Raw genomic sequence first — 21,866 nt, 5'->3', positions numbered from 1 at the left:
TCTTTTGAATCCTTTTCTGTTTCCATATACAGGCTCAACAGTGTTAGGTGAAAAGATAGAACAATAATTTCTTTAGTTATTAGAGAGATCTTGGTGAATGCCTTATTCCAGAACTGAGCAACCCCAGGAAACTTGCATCCCTCAAAGATTGGGGTGGCATGCAGCAGTATGTATTGTGCAAAGAAGGCCTTTCTCTGTGCTGAATCAGCTGCCAATCCTTCTATTTATATTAAGATTTCTGTCGTACCCTTCTGTTACCTACTAGGCACCACTCATTGGCATTAACCCAGGTGATCTCCAGGTGATCTCCAGTGGATATAAGTTTTATTCTCCAGGGTCCATAAGGTAATATTGCATTGCCCATCAGTTCTGATACCTACCATTCTAACATGAAATACTTAAATCAGCCTCTCCATATGTTAACTCTTTGCTGCAGTATATCTTTGCTGCACAAAAATTCTTAGCAATGATTTTCCAAATGGGTAGCAAGAAAAAGTAAGTAAAGGTAAAGGGACCCCTGAACATTAGGTCCAGTCGTGACCGACTCTGGGGCTGCGGCGCTCATCTCGCTTTATTGGCCAAGGGAGCCGGCATACAGCTTCCGGGCCATGTGGCCAGCATGACTAAGACACTTCTGGCGAACCAGAGCAGCGCATGGAAACGCCGCTTACCTTCCCGCCGGAGCGGTACCTATTTATCTACTTGCACTTTGACGTGCTTTTGAACTGCTAGGTTGGCAGGAGCAGGGACTGAGCAATGGGGGCTCACCCCGTCGTGGGGATTTGAACTACCAACCTTCTGATGGCAAGTCCTAGGCTCTGTGGTTTAACCCACAGCGCCACCCGTGTCCCTAGCAAGAAAAAGTAGATTTGATCAAATGCTGTTATCCAGACGTGCTGAATAAAAGAAGTGAATGCTGCAGGGGCTGACAAATCACTCAGCTTAGAATCATTTAGCCTGGAGGAATATTATGGGGCCAAGATAATAATTCTACATGCTGCTACAGTTCTGAATATGTATGAGCTTGTGGGACCCATTGACTTGAGAGCAACTTACCAAGTGATGTGCATGGTGAAGATGTAGACCTTGATCATTCAACATAATCAGGATAGACTTTGCTCCTTGATGCTTTGTTGCTTGAATGTGCTAAAGTATTCAAACAAACAAAAAAAATGTTTTTCCCCATATATGCAATTTCAAAACTTTGTCTCAATATGTTGGTTTTCAGTTTCCTGCTCTGATGAATCTGAAATACCCTGGATCTGACACGCTGTCACTTGATTTCAGGAATGAAGTTGTTCAAATTGATAGAAGATTTTTTTTCCCCAACTGTCACTCTGTATTGAGGTTCGTGGAGTTTCATTTTTATTGGGAGGTTGAAAAGAAAAGAAAAGAAAAGAAAAGAAGAGTTTGCTTGAAATATTGAAGTCTAAGTCCCTATTGTGTATAATGATAGAGCTTTTAAAATAGCTAGCGGATAAGCAATGCCATCAAATTGTCATTTATCACACAATCAGGTTTCCAACAGAAGTGATGTTATGAAACTAATTTACTAAAAATACATTTTAAAAATGCTGCCTTTCTCCCTCCAAGAAGAGAGTGCCTAAAAAAAGTGTATATTAAATTTCATTACTGAGAAAAACATGATGGCAATGCTAGGCTATGATTTGAAGATGCGTCCCGAAATGATGGCAGTATTTTTTGGATGTCGTGCTCTCACGGGGCTGTGATCTCGTGTGACACACCCCAACACGTGTTTTTGGGTGCCTTGTGAGATCTCACCCTGCAAAAGCATTTTTTTTCAGGGTGATAGCAAAGCGTGGATCATGTGACTTGCAGAGAGCTTGTCCTGGAAGACATGTGACCCAGTTTTGAGTATGAAAATGTTGGACGATACGAGTTTATTTTTATACTTGGTTGACCCACACAGAGAACAGATTAAAGAAGTGAGAGTGTTTATTTTCTTTTACTTTTATTTTTATCATGTATTTTTTAAAAAAATATATATTTGCACTAATAAATTTCATATAAGGTTTTTTTTTTTACATCCGATTACTGGTATGTCCAATAAATAACATGTCTTATTCAGCAGAACAGTTTCATATGGGAAATATGTGGTGGTAGCTTATTGTTCTGGTTCAACCATACCAGTTAGTACAAATTAGCATATAGTTCGGTTAATTAAACTGTAAATTGCAATTTTCTATCGATTTCTGCAGTTCCAGCTTCCTTCCAATGAAGGTGATTTACTCCTTTCTCAGCCAGGCCCCCCAACGCTCCTTGATAAGGTAGAATTTAAAGCCTAATTTAAAGACATTGATAGGGATTTATTCTGGGTTGAACATTTAAGCCTATGTTTGCATATGTTGACAAATGGTTGTATGAATGAATCACGACTTGCCATTGTATTAAGGCCCAATATATACGCTCCTGATGCAGTGGAGATTCCACTTTTTCACACCTGCATCCACAATACATCTGTAATGTGGGTTAGTTGACCAGACAGGAAGTTTCCATGTCAACACACCTTTCTAGGAGCTGCTAGTACTCCTAGAGTAACTCTCCACTCTTTATTTCATGTGATTTTACCATTCAGACATTACCAGTGTGGCATGCTTTCCTGAAAGAGCCAGTGACAACCATGTCTTCTAGTCAAAAAAATTGACTTCCTCACTGTTCGTGATTGGGATTTGCAGGTCTGCAGCATCCCAAAGCCCGAGACACAAGAAATGAGACCTAGCCACGGCACAAGGTCACCAGCTATGTCAAAAATCTAATGTGTGAGTTGGGCCTTGGAACGTGGCCCAGTGTTAAAGGGGCAGAGCTAGGGATGTGTAGGCCCAGAAGAAATTTTTTAACCTGGGCGGGGGTGGGGTGGTCTTTTATTCCTGCACAGTGCTTATACATAACTGCTGGTGCTATGTATGCTAGTTACGTGCAAACTAGTTAACGCAGGTATACATGTATGTATCTCATACGCCTGCATACTTAAAGGTCGCATCAAGTGCAAAGTGTTCAAGAGCAGCTGATGGCCCTGATGTTTAAGGAAAAGAGCTATGTGCTGGAGGTTTTCCACCACTGCCTCATACCAATAACAGACACAATCAAAGGCTGGGACTTCCTGTACAGTGGTACCTCGGGTTACATACGCTTCAGGTTACATACGCTTCAGGTTACACACTCTGCTAACCTAGAAATAGTACCTTGGGTTAAGAACTTTGCTTCAGGATGAGAACATGAATCATGCTTCGGCGGCGCGGCGGCAGCAGGAGGCCCCATTAGCTAAAGTGGTGCTTCAGGTTAAGAAAAGTTTCAGGTTAAGAACGGATCTCCGGAATGAATTAAGTACTTAACCTGAGGTACCACTGTATTTTTCAAGAGGCTTCCACAAGGGAGAGAATGAGAGATTGGAGATATCTGAAGATCAGCACTGGAGTTGGGATTTATCTCAACTTCTTTGTCACCTGGTTGAAAACATAGCTTCCAGATCAATCAGCAATTGCTTTTTTTGTGACCATCTCACTGTTGAGTGCTTGTTCTTAAGAGAACCTGTCCTCCCACATTTTTTGGGGGGGGGGGGGTTAATATTATTTTCCTTCCTGTACAGCCCTAATTGCTCACACACGCCAGAGTTTTATGCCAGCCATAAAAGAAAATGAAGGAGGTCAAGACCCTCAGATCTGTTTACGCTTGGATGGAGCAGGCAAAATTTAATACACTTTCCAAACAAAGTTCCTGCATCTCAGAATTCATTATGTTTTAACTTCTCTTTGTTAATCTACCCAACCATCACGTTGCAATCAAATTTCGTGCTGATTCCTTTTATATTTTTATTGGGCCATCCTCATTCAGTCTGAGCAGACTTTTCTCACTAATCACTTGGTCCCTGCCCTTCCTAGTTAGACAGAGCCTTGTATATATATTCCCATTTTATAATTTATATTTTAAGTGATTGATACATACCAATGTAAAGGTCCCTATTGGGACCATACAAGGTTAGTATAGTTTAGATCTGAGTTGGTGGCCACCAACTTGTGTGGCTTTAAGAGGAGAACGGACAAATTCATGGAGAAGAAGACCTTTGATGGCTACTTGTCATGATAACTATGCTCTGCTTCCACTGTGGGAGGCAGTAATGCTTCTCCGTACCTGTGCTGGTCTCATGGGTTACCTGAGAGGCAAGGTCCAAATCCGGTCCATGGTCAAAGGTGCAACGTGGAGGCAGCCCGTAGTAGCTGAAGCTGGGTGTAGGGCAGGGAGTCAGGTGAAGTCAGGAACAGGCTTGCAAGCAGGGAGCCAGGGCAGGTCAGGAGCTCAGGCAGGAAAGCAGGACAGGGTGCAGGCAGGAACTAGCAACCAACAATGTTGATCCCACAACTTGGGACTGGGGCTGGGTGGCTTTTATCTGCCCCGAGGCATAGGGCAGCCCCGATCCTCTGGTAACTCGCCTCTCTTGGCCTGGAGGCGAGCACTCCTCCTGCGGGAACTTAGTTCCCTCCACCTCTCTGCCCTGAGCCTCTGCAGCTCAGGAGAGGCTGGAGGGTTACCAGACCCAGAGGCAACCTCAGCTTCCTCTGACAGGGCTGAGAGTGGAGCACCTGCAGGCAATGGGTCCTCCATCACCTCAGGAGCCAGAGCAGACTCAGCTGATGCCTGCAAGGAGGATCCAGCACAGGTGAGGACCCTTCAGGCTCAAGCCCCACCCCGGCTCAGCTGGTACTGGGGGCGGGGAATCCTGTGCAGGCTGGGATCCCTCAGGTTCAGCATCCGAGTCCGATTCACAGGCCATCACAGTACCAATTGCTGGAAACCACAGGTTGGCAGATTGCAGAACCTGCTTGCAGGTTCTCCAGAAGAATCTGGTTGGCCACTGTGAGAACTGGATGCTAAAGTAGACAGGCTATTATTCTAGCACTTAAACAGCTACTTGCAATCACACAGAGAAAAGATTTCATGTTTAGCTCCCCCATATGGGCTTCACAAATGGAACGAACGTGAGCATTGCCTGGCAGCAACACATCAAGGTGCTCACTTAGGTGCCATCATGAGTGTGACATTCACTAACAATGAAAAAAATATCGGCCAACTTCATGCGCTCTGTTTTTCATTTTCCCCATTTTAAATTCAGCTCACCACATTTCTGCAGCAATTTGTAATTTGCCAGCCTTTTAGTGGATGTTTTCTCTTATGCATTTTTTTATGCAGTTTTGACTTATGTACAGTGCTATTTTTCTAGAAAAAGAGGTGCCGGAACTCATCACGAACACCTCCCTCGTTATCTTAGAATGATAATGGCACCCACCTGAGAGGTGCTGGAACTGAGTTCTGGCAAGTTCTGGCTGAAAAAAAGCCTTGCTTATATAAATATATGTAAATTTGCAGGCAATTTCCATACATATATTGCATTTCTGCATGCTATTTTCACAAATAAATGCATTTTGCTGCACACTTCCCCCTAATATATGCATTTTTGTAGAACTGGATTGGAGAACGGCATTGCAAAATTTGGAAACATTAAAATTTCAAAGCGTGACTGTGTTTTGGCTCACAGATTGGTTCAAGGAGTGTGAATTAGATTCTTTTTCATTAAAATGCAAACAAAATCCAATTTCTCTCCCATCTTTAGTTTGAACAGGGCCGGAGTTAACAGGATTTTTCACATACCTTATTTCCTACTTAAGCGTGTTCTGAAGCCTTGGCATAGGGAAAAGAGCAGACTAAGACTGTCCCCTCCCCCCCTTCATCTTTCCATCTAATGTAAGTAATTTGACATATCTCCGAAATAGTTTGTGACACACGCTTACTCTTAATAACATTGCTTGCAGCAAGAAGCAGGCTATCCTTGCACTTGCTCAAGTCTCATTCCATTTAATCTTCATAAGCACTTGCTGACATTCTCCGTATCGTCTCCCAAACAAAAGTCAAAGGAGATGTTAATTAAAAATGGCTTTAAGATTTATTCTTGAGGGAGAATTATTGAACAAGTTCTGTTTTCACAGTTAAGCGCTTAACGTGCTGAGCTTTGCTTAAAGGTGAGGCAGAAGTTCACAGCGCTGTTAGATATATGCTGAAAGATCTGGCAAAGTTTCACAGCAGTCTTACTTGCCTTTCTACTTTCCAAGCTCTTCCCCTCCACTCCATACTGGCCAGAACATATTCCACCCATTTTTTTAATTGTACAGTCATACCTTGGAAGTCTAATGGAATCTGGCTTCACTTACCTTTCCCTTTGGCCCTGCCAACAACAACAACAACAACATAATAATTTATTATTTATATCCCACCCATCTGGCTGCATTTCCCCAGCCACTCTGGGCGGCTCCCAACAGATTAAAAACAGAATAAGACATCAAACATTAAAAACTTCCCTAAACTGGGCTGCCTTCAGATGTATCTAAAAGCCAGATAGTTGTTTATTTCCTTGACATCAGATGGGAGGGCGCTCCACAGGGCAGGCACCATCACCGAGAAGGCACTCTGCCTGGTTGCCTGTAACCTCACTTCTCTCAGTGAGGTCCTCAGCGCTGGACCTCAGTGTCAGGGCTGAATGATGGGGGTAGAGACGCTCCTTCAGGTATACTGGGCCAAGGCAGTTTAAGGCTTTAAAGCTCAGCACCAACACTTTGAATTGTGCTTGGAAACATACTAGGAGCCAATGTAGGTCTTTCAGGACCAGTGTTATATGGTCTAGGCAGCCACTCCCAGTCACCATTCTAGCTGTCACATTCTGGATTTGTTGTAGTTTCCAGGTCACCTTCAAAGGTAGCCCCACATAGAGCATGTTGCAGTAGTCCAAGTGGGAGATAACTAGAGCATGCACCACTGGCAAGACAAGCTGCAGGCAGGTAGGGTCTCAGCCTGCGTACCAGATGGAGCTGGTAGACAGCTGCCCTGGGCACAGAATAGACCTGTGCCTCCATTGACAGCTGTGAGTCCAAAATTATTCCCAGGCTGTGCATCTGCTCCTTCAGGGGCACAGTTACCCCATTCAGGACCAGGGAGTCCACCTCACCTGCCTGCCCCCTGTCTCCCAAAAACAGTACTTCTGTCTTGTCAGGATTCAGCCTCAATCTGTTAGCTGCCATCCATCCTCCAACCGCCTCCAGGCACTCACACAGGACCTTCACCACTAGTCCACAATCCCTGGAAGGTTGCCCCACCCTGCTGAGAACGTTCCCCACCCCTGCCTTAGAGCAAAAGATGTCTCACATCCGCCAGCTACCTAGACGCACATCTATCACAAACATGCTGATCGTGCAATAGTTATGCATGGGCTGAAATGACTCCCTTCTTGCAACTCATATTCTTTCAGGATGTTGCTGAGCATGTTCCTGCTCCTCCTCCGGCAGCATAAAGGATGAAGGTTAGACATTTACATCAGGTTAAAAGTACCACAAAAGCAGGGCCGCTTCTACAAAACAAATAGGTGTTTGAATACTGATGAGACAGAAACAGATGAGCTGCCCAGGTGAAGAGTTATGAAAGAGCAGAGTAAAGCAAAGAAATGATAAATGTTTGCAGGGTTGTACATAAGCGCTATTTGAGCGGGGCTATGGGGAGCTCTGTTCTCATACTAACTATGTGCAGGCAATATGTAGATCTTCAGTGCCATTCTTCTTCTAGGCATAGGAACTGGATTGTAAACATGGCAGCAATCTCTCCATATCCCTCAGATCCTAAGACTGTAGGCATGTATGTCAAGCAAAACATTTGAAGAAAACTACATCCACAGTTGTGATCTGTGCTCTGCTGTTTGGGATCCACACCTACAGGTATAGCAGTTTATGCATTCGTCCTCCGAAAATAGTGTAGATTTTTTTGGAGAATTTCTTGGAGATTTTGCAAAAGAGAGCTCAACAACTTCTCTTTTGTGTCTGGTTTTTCACTTTTTGAAATATGGCTACCCTACTATTGTATGCACAGACACTGGGTGTGTGGAGGAGGTAAGAATGGCACTGAACGGCTGAAAGAGGTTGTAGTCCCTGAATGTTTTGATACACCAAGGGAAAAATAAGTAAAACACTTTCCAGTTCCCATGGAATTCTGGCAAATGATGTCATCACTCTTGCCTTGAAAAACCTTCTGTATTCACTCCTCCACTACATCACTGCCAGTGATGGACCATTGTCTACTTCCTCCTCCTGCTGATGCCTAGAAATAAACTATTTATATTTCGTTCCCTAAATAAATATGGCCCTCTCATCCCAATTACACATTTCCTCCTATCCTTCTCAGAAAATGAATTCAATCCACCGAGCCTCACTGAGATTTAACGACCACTGTAATTTGTTAGGATGAGTAAGAAAGATTTATATGTCTGGCATTTTATTGCTCATCTCTGAGCATTCATGTTCTTCTGTTTATCATCCCTTTGTCCCCTGAAATATTTGCTGCATTTATGCAGTGCTCTTTGAATTTGCGCTTCACAAATTTTCATGTGAGACATGAGTTTCTTGATTCTGTGCTTCTTAATAGAACAACCCCCCTGCCCCCTATTGTTTGGAAGCCCGTAAAGCTATAGTATATAACATAACCAGCAAAAAAGGGACAATATTCTTTATTATTATTATTATGTTAAAATGTATAAAATAGTCAACCTCCCTGGGTTAAAAAATGAGGTTATTTGTATGCGGATGAGCATTGTAATCTGCATGTGGAGAGAATGTTCATGCATCAGTGGCTGTTATTGTACTGAAAATATTCCTCAGTCTTTACTACATATGATCCTTTGTAGAGGTGGGAAAAACCTTAGTGTAAGTATGCTGAAAAAATTGCATGTCTGTTTTTCCTCACCCAAGCAGTATCAGGAAAGAATGTGTTTAAAGTTATTTCTGCAGGTTCTCCAAGCGGCAGATCCTTAGGTTTACAGATGGTTCTCTGTGTTAGAAATAATAGACTTATTATTTCTTGAGCAACTTCAGAAACTAAGCGTTATACATAAAACAAGTTCTGCTCTACTTGCCACTGGCAAATCCGAAAGATGGCTTTTCCACACCCATCTGGAAGCAGAACTGAATATGTTCATCCAGATGTTCCAACCCAAACCAGCTTTTACTATAGATTGTAGTAAGGCAACATGTTAGGTGTTTTGTTTGTTTGAGAAAATCACTTTGGAAAAAAGCTAATTGTACAGCTTAAGTAGTTACCCATAAGAGCAATTAAAAACAAACACCCACAGAGTTAAACATGTCCTGCTATATGACTTTTAGATGTTTTCTTTAACCAAGCCAACACTTATCCGTTTTCATCCCTCAGGTCAATTTCTGGGTGCCTCTGTGGTTTTTTCTTGGTTCATTTCTGCTGCTGGGCCCAATTGCTCTCCTACGCGATGTAGTATTTCATCTCTCTCAAGGTTTATTTCACCCCATTCCTTCTCTTGCAGTTCTTGCAGTCTAGCTCTTAAAGCTTCTGACTCCACCATAACTCTTCCCCTCTTCAATTTTACAGCTACTACCTATTATCCAGCCCAACATATTTTCATTTCCAACCTTTTAACCAATCAGGAGAGTAGATGCCTAGTTAAATTTCTATCTCCTCTTAAGTTTCCTTTGGCTTTTGGCCCTTTGATACAGGAGAACATTTTGTGCAAAAAAGCAGCCTTTTTAAAACCCACATCTCAAAACCAAAGAACACCAAAATGGCTGAAAGCCCTGCTCCTTCACATCTAATCCTTGAAATTTGTTGAAAAGGGTGGGTTTGCCTAATGAGCACTGTCTGTGGAAGCCCTGCATAAGGACTCCATTTGCACAATGGGGCTTTCCTCCATCATCTCCCCCCCTACCCTATGCACCCCCTGAAATTTGGTTATGAGGGGTTAAGAGCTTTGGAATAGTTGGGTGGGGAGAGGAGAGGTGGGGTTGTTTTGTCCTGCAAGCTGCAATTCTTTCACAGATAGAACATTGACCATAGCTTGATGTTGAATTCTGCCCAAAGTACTGTTCCCAAGGGAGTGTGTGAGGAGAACCACGGGACATCTTATGTGGCTTTAGGCAGCAGAGCAAATTCCTCAGCTCAGGGAAGTTCCCTTACTAGACTACGGGAAAGCTCACGTACTGCTATTTATATTAGGAATATTTGACCTTTGATCGTGCTAACAGGCTGATGGGAGCTGGAATCTAAAAGCATCTAGAGGGTCACAGGTTAGCCACTTCTGCTATATCTAATCCTTGAAATTTGTTGCAAAGTCTAGATAGTTTTGCTTATAAGCTCCCTCAAATATCCAAAGAAACCTTTCTTCGGTTCTCGTTCTGTCTGTGTTTCTCACTGTTTATTTCCACTTTCTCTTTCTCTGGCTTTCTTTCCTTCCTAGTATAGAATTATGTATCCTATTAGAGACTAGCCTGAGTGAACCTTTGTACCCTATTATTAGAGTTAAAGCTTTCTGCAGAATTTTGCCCAGGTTCATCTCTCTTTGTCCTGCTGTTCTGTAAGAGGACACAGGACTGCATTATTATATTTGCTTTTAGCCTTGCCTTAGCAGTCAGTAGCGGAGCATTGTCCAAAAGCAGAAATGCTATATGCCAACAATTCTGATACATTTTTAGACAACAAATCTGCAAATGCAAATGAGCTTTAGGAATTGTTTGCCAGACAGTCCCAGGAGGTTCTGGTGACTATCCTTCTAACTGATAACTATCCTTCTTTAAAAAAACTTTTAAAAGCATATCTTGTGATTTGAATCCAGTATAGGAGCCTGCAGACAGGTAAACTCAGGGCAAAGACTGGATAAAAGTGCTTTTCTCTGATAACATAAAAGCTTCCTTGGCAGCTTTTCAAGGACAGAGGAGAATGAGGGGAAAGTTAGGATGCAGAATTGCTCCTACTGATAGAAAGGGAAAAAAAGAGTCCTGATTCTTAGGTGGGATTAAATAATTTGGTGCAAAAAGGTAGGCTCAGATGTTACCTGAAATGTTACCTTTTTTTGTACCTGTTCACTGTTAGCAGATGCTGATGTTTTCTTTTTCGAAAGAAGACCCAGAGAAACTTGCAAAACATTTGAAGGGTACAGGAATTGCATTTCGGAACCATTTGTTGTTGTTTTTCCAACCAAGCTGCTTCTTCGTCACACTGTGATCCCAAACATTTGGGTATCATGTTTCGAGGAAGATGGCTTCACCATCCTATGCAGCTGGTCAACGTTATCTAAGTGACAGTGTCAAAAAGCCAATTACGAATGAAGTCAAGAAGAAAGTGTGGCTGTGGCAGAAGAGATAAGGCATTTTTGCCACCACACCACACATAGGCGCCAACTCTCAGCCCCCACCCCCCGTATGGGACAGCTGAGCCTCAGCCCCCAATCTTGAGGGGCTGGAGTCCATTGAGACTCCCCTTGTTGAAAACTTGTGACCTGCTCCTAACACGCATGATGTCATACATGTGTTTTGCACATGTGACATCATGCGCGCATGGTGAGCCTACCAAAGTCATGAAGAATTTGGCGCCTCTGACACCATGATTGCTGTGGTGTCTTCGCCTACTGCTACTCATAACATGGACTCTTTACCTCATGCCCAGTTAGAGCTAATATTGCTCTTGACTAAGATTATTCCTGACCTCTAGCTGCCTTTTACACAATGGGGCAAATATTTTATCCCACATGGGGCATTTTTCACAATGGGGAAATTTGTTTATAACATGCCACTCCCTGTTTCAAGCTCAGGCATAGACAAAGATACAAACTTATATTTCCCTCTGATTTGATACATCCATTAACTGCTGAACTAAAACTTACATTGTTGTTGGGTTTTTTGGAGCTTAAATAATTATTACCACTTAATTCCCCCCCCCCCCCCGGCCTAACCCTTAAGTGGGCTTTATCCAATATTGGATGAATCTGTAACCATCCAGCATGTGGGGAAATCCTTAAAAAAGAAAAGAAAATTAAGATGACCAAGGTGACTGTATTCAGTTGGGCAAGACTTGGAAACTTGCTGACATGCTCTTGATATAGTTAAGACAATCCCTGATTATCTCTTAGGGTCAGATGCCAAATTCCTATTCTCCCTCAGGCATCCATCTTTACAGTTCTGGTTTTCCAGTAATTGAGATGTAATATTAAGCACACTTTCTAAAGAACCGTATTCTTGATGAGAGTCAGAAGTTCAATTATAGTGGAAAATAGAAGATGGCTGCATCTCATTTCTCTGAATATAACAGTGATCCTAATGTTGTGTTTTTAAAGCTCAGCAACTTGAACTTTAGTATCAGCTCATTTCCCAAGTGTATAACCGCAAAGCCTTATTATTTGCTCACATTTACTCACACGGCATTTTAATGGGTTTGTTTGCAGCATTGGTGAATGAAATGATACCATTGTATTTTTTTCAATGAAGCTCCCCTCCAAGGCTAAACCTTAACTAAGGAAAAGGGGGGGGGAAGAGAGATTGCCCTTACTAATGTCCACCTCTTCTTGACTTTTACTCCTCCCCCCCCCCTTCTGTTTCCTGCACAGATGGGCCAATAAACATAATCAGAGATGCTTTAGGGGTTGATTGTGTTTATGCAAATGCTGTACTGAGCCCTACGCATCATTTTTGGGATGCTCTTTGCCCCCCTGAAAAGGAATCTTGCCCTTTTTCTGCCTTTTTTGTGGAGAATGTATGAGTATTTTGTGAAATGTTAAGGTTTGCGTTTGGTGCTTATCCTAATAAAATTACAAGGTGGCTGAGGTCTATACATATGCTCTTTCATTTTTCAAATCCATCACTGCCCTCTGACCCCTTTGTAATTGTATGATGAAAACACACACACACACACCATCAGCTACCTCATACCTTTTTAAGGGTAAGCACCCACCAAAATTTCACTGGAATTCACAAATTTCTGGTGTTAACTTTTCTATATGGTTTTTATTGCATGGTTCTATGTACTGTTGTTGTAAACTGTTCTATTTTTTTAACAACAACAACAACAAATGAATGAATGAATAAACTAAATAAAAAACAGATACTGCCTTCCTTAATAACTTAAATACCAAGCGGCCAGTGGCATGTATTAAAACTGCAATATGTATCAGAGGTACTCTGCACCAACCCCAGTCCTTACACATGGGTTACATTTGACTACATTTCTTTGTTGTTGCAATGCAAATTCAGTAGCCTCCCAAAGTCTAAAGCTTGAATCCTCCCTACGCCATAAATTCACAAAAAGCTCTTAAAACTGAGGTACTCCTTCTCAGCTCTTTTGCTGACTCTGCAGTATCATTAAATATTTACCTAGCATTTAGGATTTTTGTTTCAGGGCCACAAAGCTAACCCAGCACTGTGTGGGAGATGTGCAGGAGGAGACTAGATGAATGCTTCACCTCTGGTTATCTTGCAGCAAGCAGGAGGGTTGACCCTCAAGGTCCCTTCCATTTAGCATTCAGTGTTGTTGGTTGTTTGATGGGTATTTGTGATGTGGACTGGATTTTGCCCAATGAGTCCCATTAGTAGAAGACCTGCACAAGGACTTCTGCTTGTGCAATGAGGCTTCCCTCCTCCTACCACATGCCCCCATCCCCTCCCCCTGAAATTGGTTAGGAGAATCCCTGGAACAACACATGGTGGAAGGAGATGGGGCTTATTCCATCCGGCAAGCCGAAATACTTGACCTGATGGAAGGAAGGCCTTAGCACAATGCTGAATTCCTCCTGTGGAATGGTAGCTTCAGGGGCACAGACTCCATGTGCCTATTCCAGTGAACAGATGAATCTAGGACTCAGGGCTGCCTCTCCACCATCAACATCTACCCAGCTAAGATGTGGTGGTGAAGCTGAAATTAAACACATAGGTGGGATTCCATTCCATATCATTATTACCTAAATAACGCATCTGATACGGGTGTTCCCCTTCTGTTTTATTTCCTTTGTGGAGCTAACTTTCTCTTCCTTGAAATACATCTCCACACTTCTCCTTCTCGTAGATCCTTTGGCATAATCTCTCCAGACAACAGCCTGAAAATGTATGAGGAACATTTTTATGAAAGTTCTGACAACTTGCATAGCACCTTGTCCTTTCTCCGCAGCCGCTGTTCTCCAGTTGGCCTGTTCTGCTACCTCTTCTGGTGGAAAGCAGGATGGAGTTTGCAAATCAAAATGGAACATTTTATTTTATTTTTTGAAGCACTTCAGTATATGTGTGAATTAGGAGAAGGCTGAGGCATTTTTCTTTTTGTTCATCTGTGTCAAATTTAATAGGCCGTTCACATTTTAAAATGTCAATATCAATGAGATTTAAACTGCTGGGATAACAGCAAACTACATTGGGAAAGGACAATTTGAATGTTTTGCTTGTCCGAAAATAGGAATTATGGAAGAGCAAGCACGGATGACCGGAGCAGAAGAGTTGCAGAATGACAAGGGTGGTGGCGAGGGGGCTGGAGGAGGAAGAGTGATTGGCGGGAGGGGAGTGAAAATATTTTAATAGCTTTTCATATGATGAGAAAGATTAGGGGAATTGATTTAATTTTCACAAAGGAGATCTAGTGAGATGCTTGAATGATGATGAGGCTTAGAAAACAGAATTAAGAATTACTGAATTGTATTGGATTTTGCCTCGAGAATCTTAATCATGCCATAGTGGCATGCTGTAGAGGCAGAATGCTCAATGAATTTGCAGAGGCGGGGGGCATCAGAGGTAGCATGGTAACATCTTGGTATCTGATGATTTGTGTTTATTTTTCTTTTAAAGGTGAAGCCAAATATCTCTTGAATAATAATAATAATAAACTGTTTTTCAATCCTGAAAAATTTTCCATTTACATGAGAAGACAAAAGAGTGATCCATATTAGTTATGGCTTAATTTTTTTGGGAGGGGGAGGGCATGGAGTGGCACATTAAGTGTGCCCAATTTTTAAAGTCAAGGGTAATCAATCCAAGGCCATGGATGATGGCAGTTGTCCAACATTTGGAAGACACCATGTTGGCCTCTCTCTCATGTGGAAGAAACTTTCCCTGTTCTGAAGATTTCATGGCCCTTTTAACAAGACCTTTAATAACTGAAAACTCATTTCCAATACATTTCTGAATAATGAGTCAACTTTATTGCTAAGCCAATGCAGACAGAAGGGATTTCTTCCAGTATTTCGTGCATATGACATTTATCGTAACCTTTAACATTTACGCTCCTTCTACCTTGCTGTTCTGTCACGGTGCCCATTTCCCAGTTGCACTAGAAATTGCTAAGCTCATTGTCCATTCCAACGAAAGCTAGTTTCCTCTCTCGCTGCTGGTGGATAAAGTCAACCGGGTTATTAAACTGGACTCCATTTTGATTTGCAAGATGCAATATAAGCAGCGCCAAGACAATTTCTGCTGGTAACTTGCTGGTCACCCACAATGCTTATAAAACCTTGGAGAATTTAGAAGTCAGTAACAACATGACAGCTCTTCTGAGAGGAGATGCTTCTCAAAGTGCCTCAATGCCTGTTTTATTTTCATACTCGGGAATATAATCTTTCTAAAAGTCAGGTATATGGTGTCTCTCAAATTTATAGTTATTCTGTAAATTATTCTCACGCTCAAATGATAAGTATTAGAATAAGAGATATGCTCTATAATTTGCTTTAAAAAAAAAGAGTGGAGGAAGATCATACCTCTGAGAAATTAGTTTCAGGAGATGGATAGATTTTTGGGAAATGGATGAACGGCTTGTTCTCAAAACCTTCCTCTGCTACATTATGCTTCAGTCATTTATTTCTCCATTTGCATTTTCCTTTTCCTTTGGAAAAAAGGTATTTATACTGAGTCACAGGACGCAGTGTGCTTCTTCCCTGCCCCCAAACTCAGTAAAAACACTTAGGTATAGCAAGCTCCTTGTTGTTGCTAATTTCTCAAGGTAACTAATATACCAGAAGTCAGGTTCCGAGATCTTCCAAGGCCTTGGGCAGCATTGCCATGGTCTTACAAGGCCTCAGATGTGACTTCCGGTGCTTTGCAAGGCACCAGACGTTGCATTGGGGGCCCTGAAGTGTGGGTGTATTTTATAGTTTCAGCATTGCCATGGTCTTACAAGGCCTCAGATGTGACTTCCGGTGCTTTGCAAGGCACCAGACGTTGCATCGGGGGCCCTGAAGTGTGGTTGTATTTTATAGTTTCAGCCAAGCAGCCAAGGGGTAAACAAAATCTGAATGTGCACATTGTGTGTGCCGCAATCTTGAATAATGATTTCAGTAAAAATTGTTGTTGCTGTGGATGTTCGAACTGCTGAGTTTACCTTCTGCTGCTGCTGCTGCTAATAGTATTACATTATTGCATTATAGGATAGCAGTGCATCAGAAGTGTCTATAAGCCAAATGCATTAGAAGGACTTGTTCTGTACGACATGCTGATTTACATCAGCAAAGGTAACGTAACATGCTTAGTTGTTCCAAGTAAAAGTTTTCTACTATACTGTTGTTGCTTTTGGATTCCCTCCCACCACCTAATGGACTAATGGATGAACAGAGTTACTTGGAATTCTGGTATGCTTCCTTTGTTAACGTGTTACTTTTGTCCAACTTAGCATCATATGTTACCTGAAATTCTGTGGTACAGCCTGATAACGATGAACAAATCAGGATTTTCTATTTCTGGTCCATGTCTTTTCCTTATGTGTTCACACATCAGTCCATTCTTTCCAAGCAATAATCTACATTTTAAAATTCTGCATGGAAATCTACATTTAAATACATAATTAAATATTATTTTCATGCATTTTCTCTGAAAATACACATTTTAAAATGCATTTTAAACTGTTTGGCACATTCAGAGACATTTCCAGATACGTTAGCCTCGGAGGGTCATATCAGACCAATCCATATCAGAATTTACAAAGTTGACTTCCTTAAGCATTCTAATTATTCTGTGTATTCACCATCTCTCATTGAGAACAGTGCCTTCAAAGTACAGTGGTACCTCGGATTTAGTACTTAATTCGTTCCGGAGGTCTGTACTTAACCTGAAACTGTTCTTAACCTGAAGCACCACTTTAGCTAATGGGGCCTCCTGCTGCAGCCGCGCCGCCGGGTCACGATTTCTGTTCTCATCCTGATGCAAAGTTCTTAACCTGAAGCACTATTTCTGGGTTAGCGGAGTCTGTAACCTGAAGCGTATGTAACCTGAAGCGTATGTAACCCGAGGTACCTCTGTAGTTTTCTTTTAAATGTTGACTAAAGGTAAAGGACCCCTGACAGTTAAATCCAGTCACGAACAACTCTGGGGTTGCGGCACTCATCTTGCTTTACTGGCCGAGGGAGCCAACATTTGTCCACAGACAGTTTTTCCTGGTCATGTGGCCAGCATGACTAAGCCGCTTCTGGCAAAGCCAGAGCAGCACACGGAAATGCCATTTACCTTCCCGCTGGAGCGGTACCTATTTATCTACTTACACTTTGACGTGCTTTCGAACTGCTAGGTTGGCAGGAGCAGGGACCGAGCAACGGGAGCTCACCCCGTTGTGGGGATTCAAACCACCGACCTTCCGATCGGCAAATCTTAGGCTCAGTGGTTTAGACCACAGTGCCACCCGCGTCCCAAATGTTGACTATCTGATAGTAAATAGATAATTCTCCTTTGAAAATATTTGGCGCTGAATAATTCATCATTTGCTATCCCTCCTAATCCATTCTCAAAAGGCTGGTTTCTTTATCACACATCAGCTGCATGAACAGTAGTCTGTCTGTATGCTCTAAGGAGACTGTATTCTGGCAGAAAGACTGCATAAATAAAAAATTGTTCAGTAGCACCTTATAGACCAACTAAGTTTGTTCTGGGTATGAGCTTTCGTGTGCATGCACGCTTCTTCAGATACCTCTGTAGATATCTCTGCGTCTACAAATGTATGTAAATGAAACTGCATTACTGTCATTAAAGCGAGATGAGCGCCACACCCCATAGTGGCCATTGATTGGACTTAACTGTCCAGGGGTCCTTTACTTTACCTTACCTTACCTGACTCTTCCTAGAACTGTTTGGTGTTGCTCTGCTCTTTTGGCACACACTGCTGGCTTAGGATGGGCATTCTGCACATGTCCCAACAGAATCATTCCCGAAATATTATATTGATTGTACAGTGGTACCTTGGTTCTCAAACTTAATCCATCTCGGAAGTCCGTTCAAAACCAAAGCATTCCAAAACCAAGGCGTGCTTTCCCATAGAAAATAATGCAAAATGGATTAATCCATTCAAGACTTTTAAAAACAACCCCTAAAACAGTGATTTTACATGAATTTTACTCTCTAACGAGATCATTCATCTATAAAATGAAAGCACTAAACAATGTACTGCAGTCACACGATCAATCAGTCAGTAGCTGAACTGGGTTCCACACAGTCACAAAAACAAAACAAAAAGAGCTACAAAAACACAAAATAAATTGCAAAAACAGACAAACCACAGCATAACAATCAAATCGGAAGCGTAACACTCAAAATGGAAGTGTGGCGCTCAAAACAGAAACGTAACACTCAAAACGGAGCACGTTCAGCTACCAAAAAAATTTGCAAACCAGAACACTTACTTCTGGGTTTGCAGTGTTTGGGTTCCAAGTTGTTTGAGTTCCAAGGCATTTGAGAACCAAGGTACCACTGTACTTGAATATTCCAGGTGCACCTGCCATCCTGTCTTGGCACACCAGTGTGGTGCACCACAGCCTTTGAGAACTACTGATCTAAGCTGTCTACTTCAGGAATTGACAAGCCAAAGCAATCAAACTCTGCAATGGTGCGTTGGCCTTGCAACTATGGGAAGGAAACATACACACACAACCATTTGACCTTTTTGGTAGATAAAGCCAATATTTGAAATCCAAAGATAAATGTCATCGTGCAGCTAACATTGTTGACATGCAGAATTCATTATGGGAGACTTTTGTGTGTTTGTGTGTTGCTACTAAAACACAGAGGTTCTTCTCCTTTCCCCACAGACACCATGCCGTGCACTGGAAACAAAAGTCAGAGCACATGTCTCGAGGGCTAACTGATGATGATAGTGTCTGTATGCAAGAATGCAGCCTTGAATCAATTAATGAGCTATGTGCCCAGGATTGAGCCTGGGCAATCAAAAATCAGAAGGTATCAGAAGCAAATCTTAACCGCATCAGAGACCAGGGAGAGAATCTGACATTTTAGAATGTTGTTCATAGATAGCTTGAAAATCCTGACAATGTAGACTGGAAATTGTTATTTGCATAATTCTGATATATTTTAGAGTGGCAATGTATCACGGCTCTCCTTTACTATGAAGTTCCATTAATCCTTCCCCACTCATGGAATTCCCTCCCCAAAGATCTCCGCTTGCCTTTACCTCTTGGCTTTTTTACTCTGCCAAGCTTTTTATTGATTTTTATCTTATGCTGTTTTTAATTACATGCTATTTCTTCCATTGTTGTTTTGCTTTTATCCCCCCCCCCCCCGCCATTTTAAGCTGCTTTGCGAAAGGCTTGCCCTGCAGGGCAAGGTAGAAAGAGAATAAATAAATACAAGGAAGGAATAGTTTCTAACAGTTAAATCTCCTTGTGATGATTTAAGGCCTTCTGCAGCCCGGAATATGATGTGGGTTTTGAATCATGCGTTAAATGGAACTTGTCGATAGTTTTGGGTGCTACTTTCAATTACCAGGGAGTGAGGACTCATCACTCTGTCATCGCTGATCTTCCCACAGAGCAGAGCTGGGGAACCTGTGGCCTTCCCTTTGTGCTTGAATTACAGTTCTCACTGGGGTTGATGGGAGCTGGAGTCAAGCAACACTGAGAGGCTTACTAGTTTTCCATGCCCGCTCTAAACAAAGTTTGAAAACTACCAACAGTAACAGTAGCACAATTATCTATCAGTTTTATAGGCAGTGATTTATGAACAACCAAAGCCTGTCAGTAAGTGGCTGAAAAATCTCGGAAGTATTCAATCCATCTTTCAGACTTGAGTGAAGTAGTATCTGATGGGTATAAACTTAACCTTATCTCGGTGGTCTGGTTGAACAACATTGTAGTTGATATAGACAGCATGACATACGGCCATGCCGTGTGAATTGGTTGCACTAAGCTCTCTGGAAATAATTTCTTTTCTCCGTGTGCATTGTTCTCTCTCTTCACACACACCCTGACCAACTCTTAACTGACGCGCTGTTTCATTTTAATCAAAGATGATAAAACTTTTCTATTCTTGTGCTGGTTAAAATAATCCTCATAGTGAGTAATTGCTTACTTTTCGATAGAGTTGCCACACACTTCTTAATCCTTTTAATTCTTCTTTGGCAGCTCACGCTAGATAAAAAGTAGGATGGCAGAGAGGAGAAGCTATACAAATCGAACACGATTAAAAACCCAGCTGTCTGTAACAAAGTCTCCCGGCTCCTTTATCTGCTAAGGAATAGCGCCTGGCTCGGAGCTTTTTAACATTCCTTTGTCCTCCAGACCATAGGTGTCAGAGGGAGATGAACTGGTGCGAGGGAATTATTCCCCCGACTTTACAACACTTTCTTAATCCATTATCTATCGTCTCATTGGTTTGACGTTGATCTCCAACGGCTGCCTATGCAACTACTGGAAAAACTGAAGACTTCCTGGGCTGTAGTTAATCATAGAATCGGTTGCTGCAAAGAAACGGAAAGAGCAGCACTTGGGTGCAATTTCTCCCTCAATTTGTCCAAGTGAAGCTGGCTGAAGGAATTACTGTGCCTTCAGATGACCTGAATCCCAACTCCTGCGGCTCAAAGCACAGGCTCTACCTCTGTTTTCAGAGCTGTCAGGTTATGGCTTCGGCTCATCCGCTTTGCCTACTGTGCCACCAACGCTGCCTCCAGAGATCTCAGAAATCATGTTTAGTCCCTCCTCTCCAGAGGAGATAGTTATCCTGCCTGTCCTTTGTGCCTCTGAGAAGGCAAGAATGCTTTCTCAGTTGTTCAGGTCACAGAGGTGACAATGCAGGTACGAACAGATGGGACTGATTCAGCCCTCTTGGAAAAGTGCCCACCTCTTTCCTTTATAAGCAGGGTTGTAGCGGGTGTATCATTGTTGGACCAGGGTCTCTGCCAGTGTCATCTGCTGTGGCTTTGAACAGCAGTTTGCCTATATATTGCACTAACTCAGCGTAACAGCATTTGGGTAGAAACCACAACTTGGGTTTGAGTTCTTTGTCGAGTGGGACCCAGTACAATGTTCCAGATGCAGCTCCTCATTTTGAAAGATTTGGCATGTTCCCAACACTTTGTTTCTATGCGGAAGAGGTAGGCTGATCCAGGGGTGCCAGGTTTTTAAAATATTGGGGGGGGGGGCAGGTAAGCCCCACCCCACACAATCGACCACATGATGCAGTACATTTCCAAGCACAATTCAAAGTGTTGGTGCTGACCTTTAAAGCCCTAAATGGCCTCTGTCCAGTATACCTGAAGGAGCATCTCCACCCCCATCATTCTACCCAGACACTGAGATCCAGCGCTGAGGGCCTTCTGGTGGTTCCCTCACTGCAAGAAGCCAAGTTACAAGGAACCAGGCAGAGGGCCTTCTCGGTAGTGGTGAACGCCCTCCCACCAGATGTCAAAGAGAACCACAACTACTAGACTTTTAGAAGACATCTGAAGGCAGCCCTGTTTAGGGAAGCTTTTGATGTTTGATACATTAATGCATTTTAATATTTTGTTGGAAGTCACCCAGAGTGGCTGGGGAAGCCCAGTCAGATGGGTGGGGTATAAATAAATTATTATTATTATTATTATTATTATTATTATTATTATTATTATTGCAGTGCACACACACCATTTGAAGGGCAATGCTCATCAGCTTGCAGGGGAAGGCCCCTCAAATATTTTATGGGGTGGGTAAAGACCCCTTGGCTCCTAGGAATTGGCTTTGATGGGCTACCCCCTGCCCCCCCCCCCCGTCTGCTTCATTAGTTGTGAAGACATTTTGCAGC

General features: G+C 42.4%; 1 protein-coding gene and 1 long non-coding RNA gene across 2 annotated transcripts in view; one reads left to right on the top strand and one right to left on the bottom strand.

Annotated features, from left to right (window-relative positions):
* The window catches only part of LOC309367141 (craniofacial development protein 2-like), a 476,702-nt gene that overhangs the window by 246,077 nt on the left and 208,759 nt on the right, over positions 1 to 21,866 (bottom strand). The window lies entirely within an intron of this gene.
* LOC309366208 lies at positions 96 to 1,686 on the top strand. Its single transcript, XR_014166574.1, has 2 exons — positions 96 to 499; positions 868 to 1,686. It is a non-coding gene; the product is annotated as an uncharacterized lncRNA (long non-coding RNA).

The sequence above is a fragment of the Podarcis melisellensis genome, assembly GCF_964234715.1.
Source record: "Podarcis melisellensis genome assembly, chromosome: 3".
Lineage (NCBI taxonomy): Eukaryota > Metazoa > Chordata > Lepidosauria > Squamata > Lacertidae > Podarcis > Podarcis melisellensis.
The sequence above is the reverse complement of the archived record's forward strand: the minus strand, read 5'-3'. Positions and strand labels throughout refer to the sequence as shown.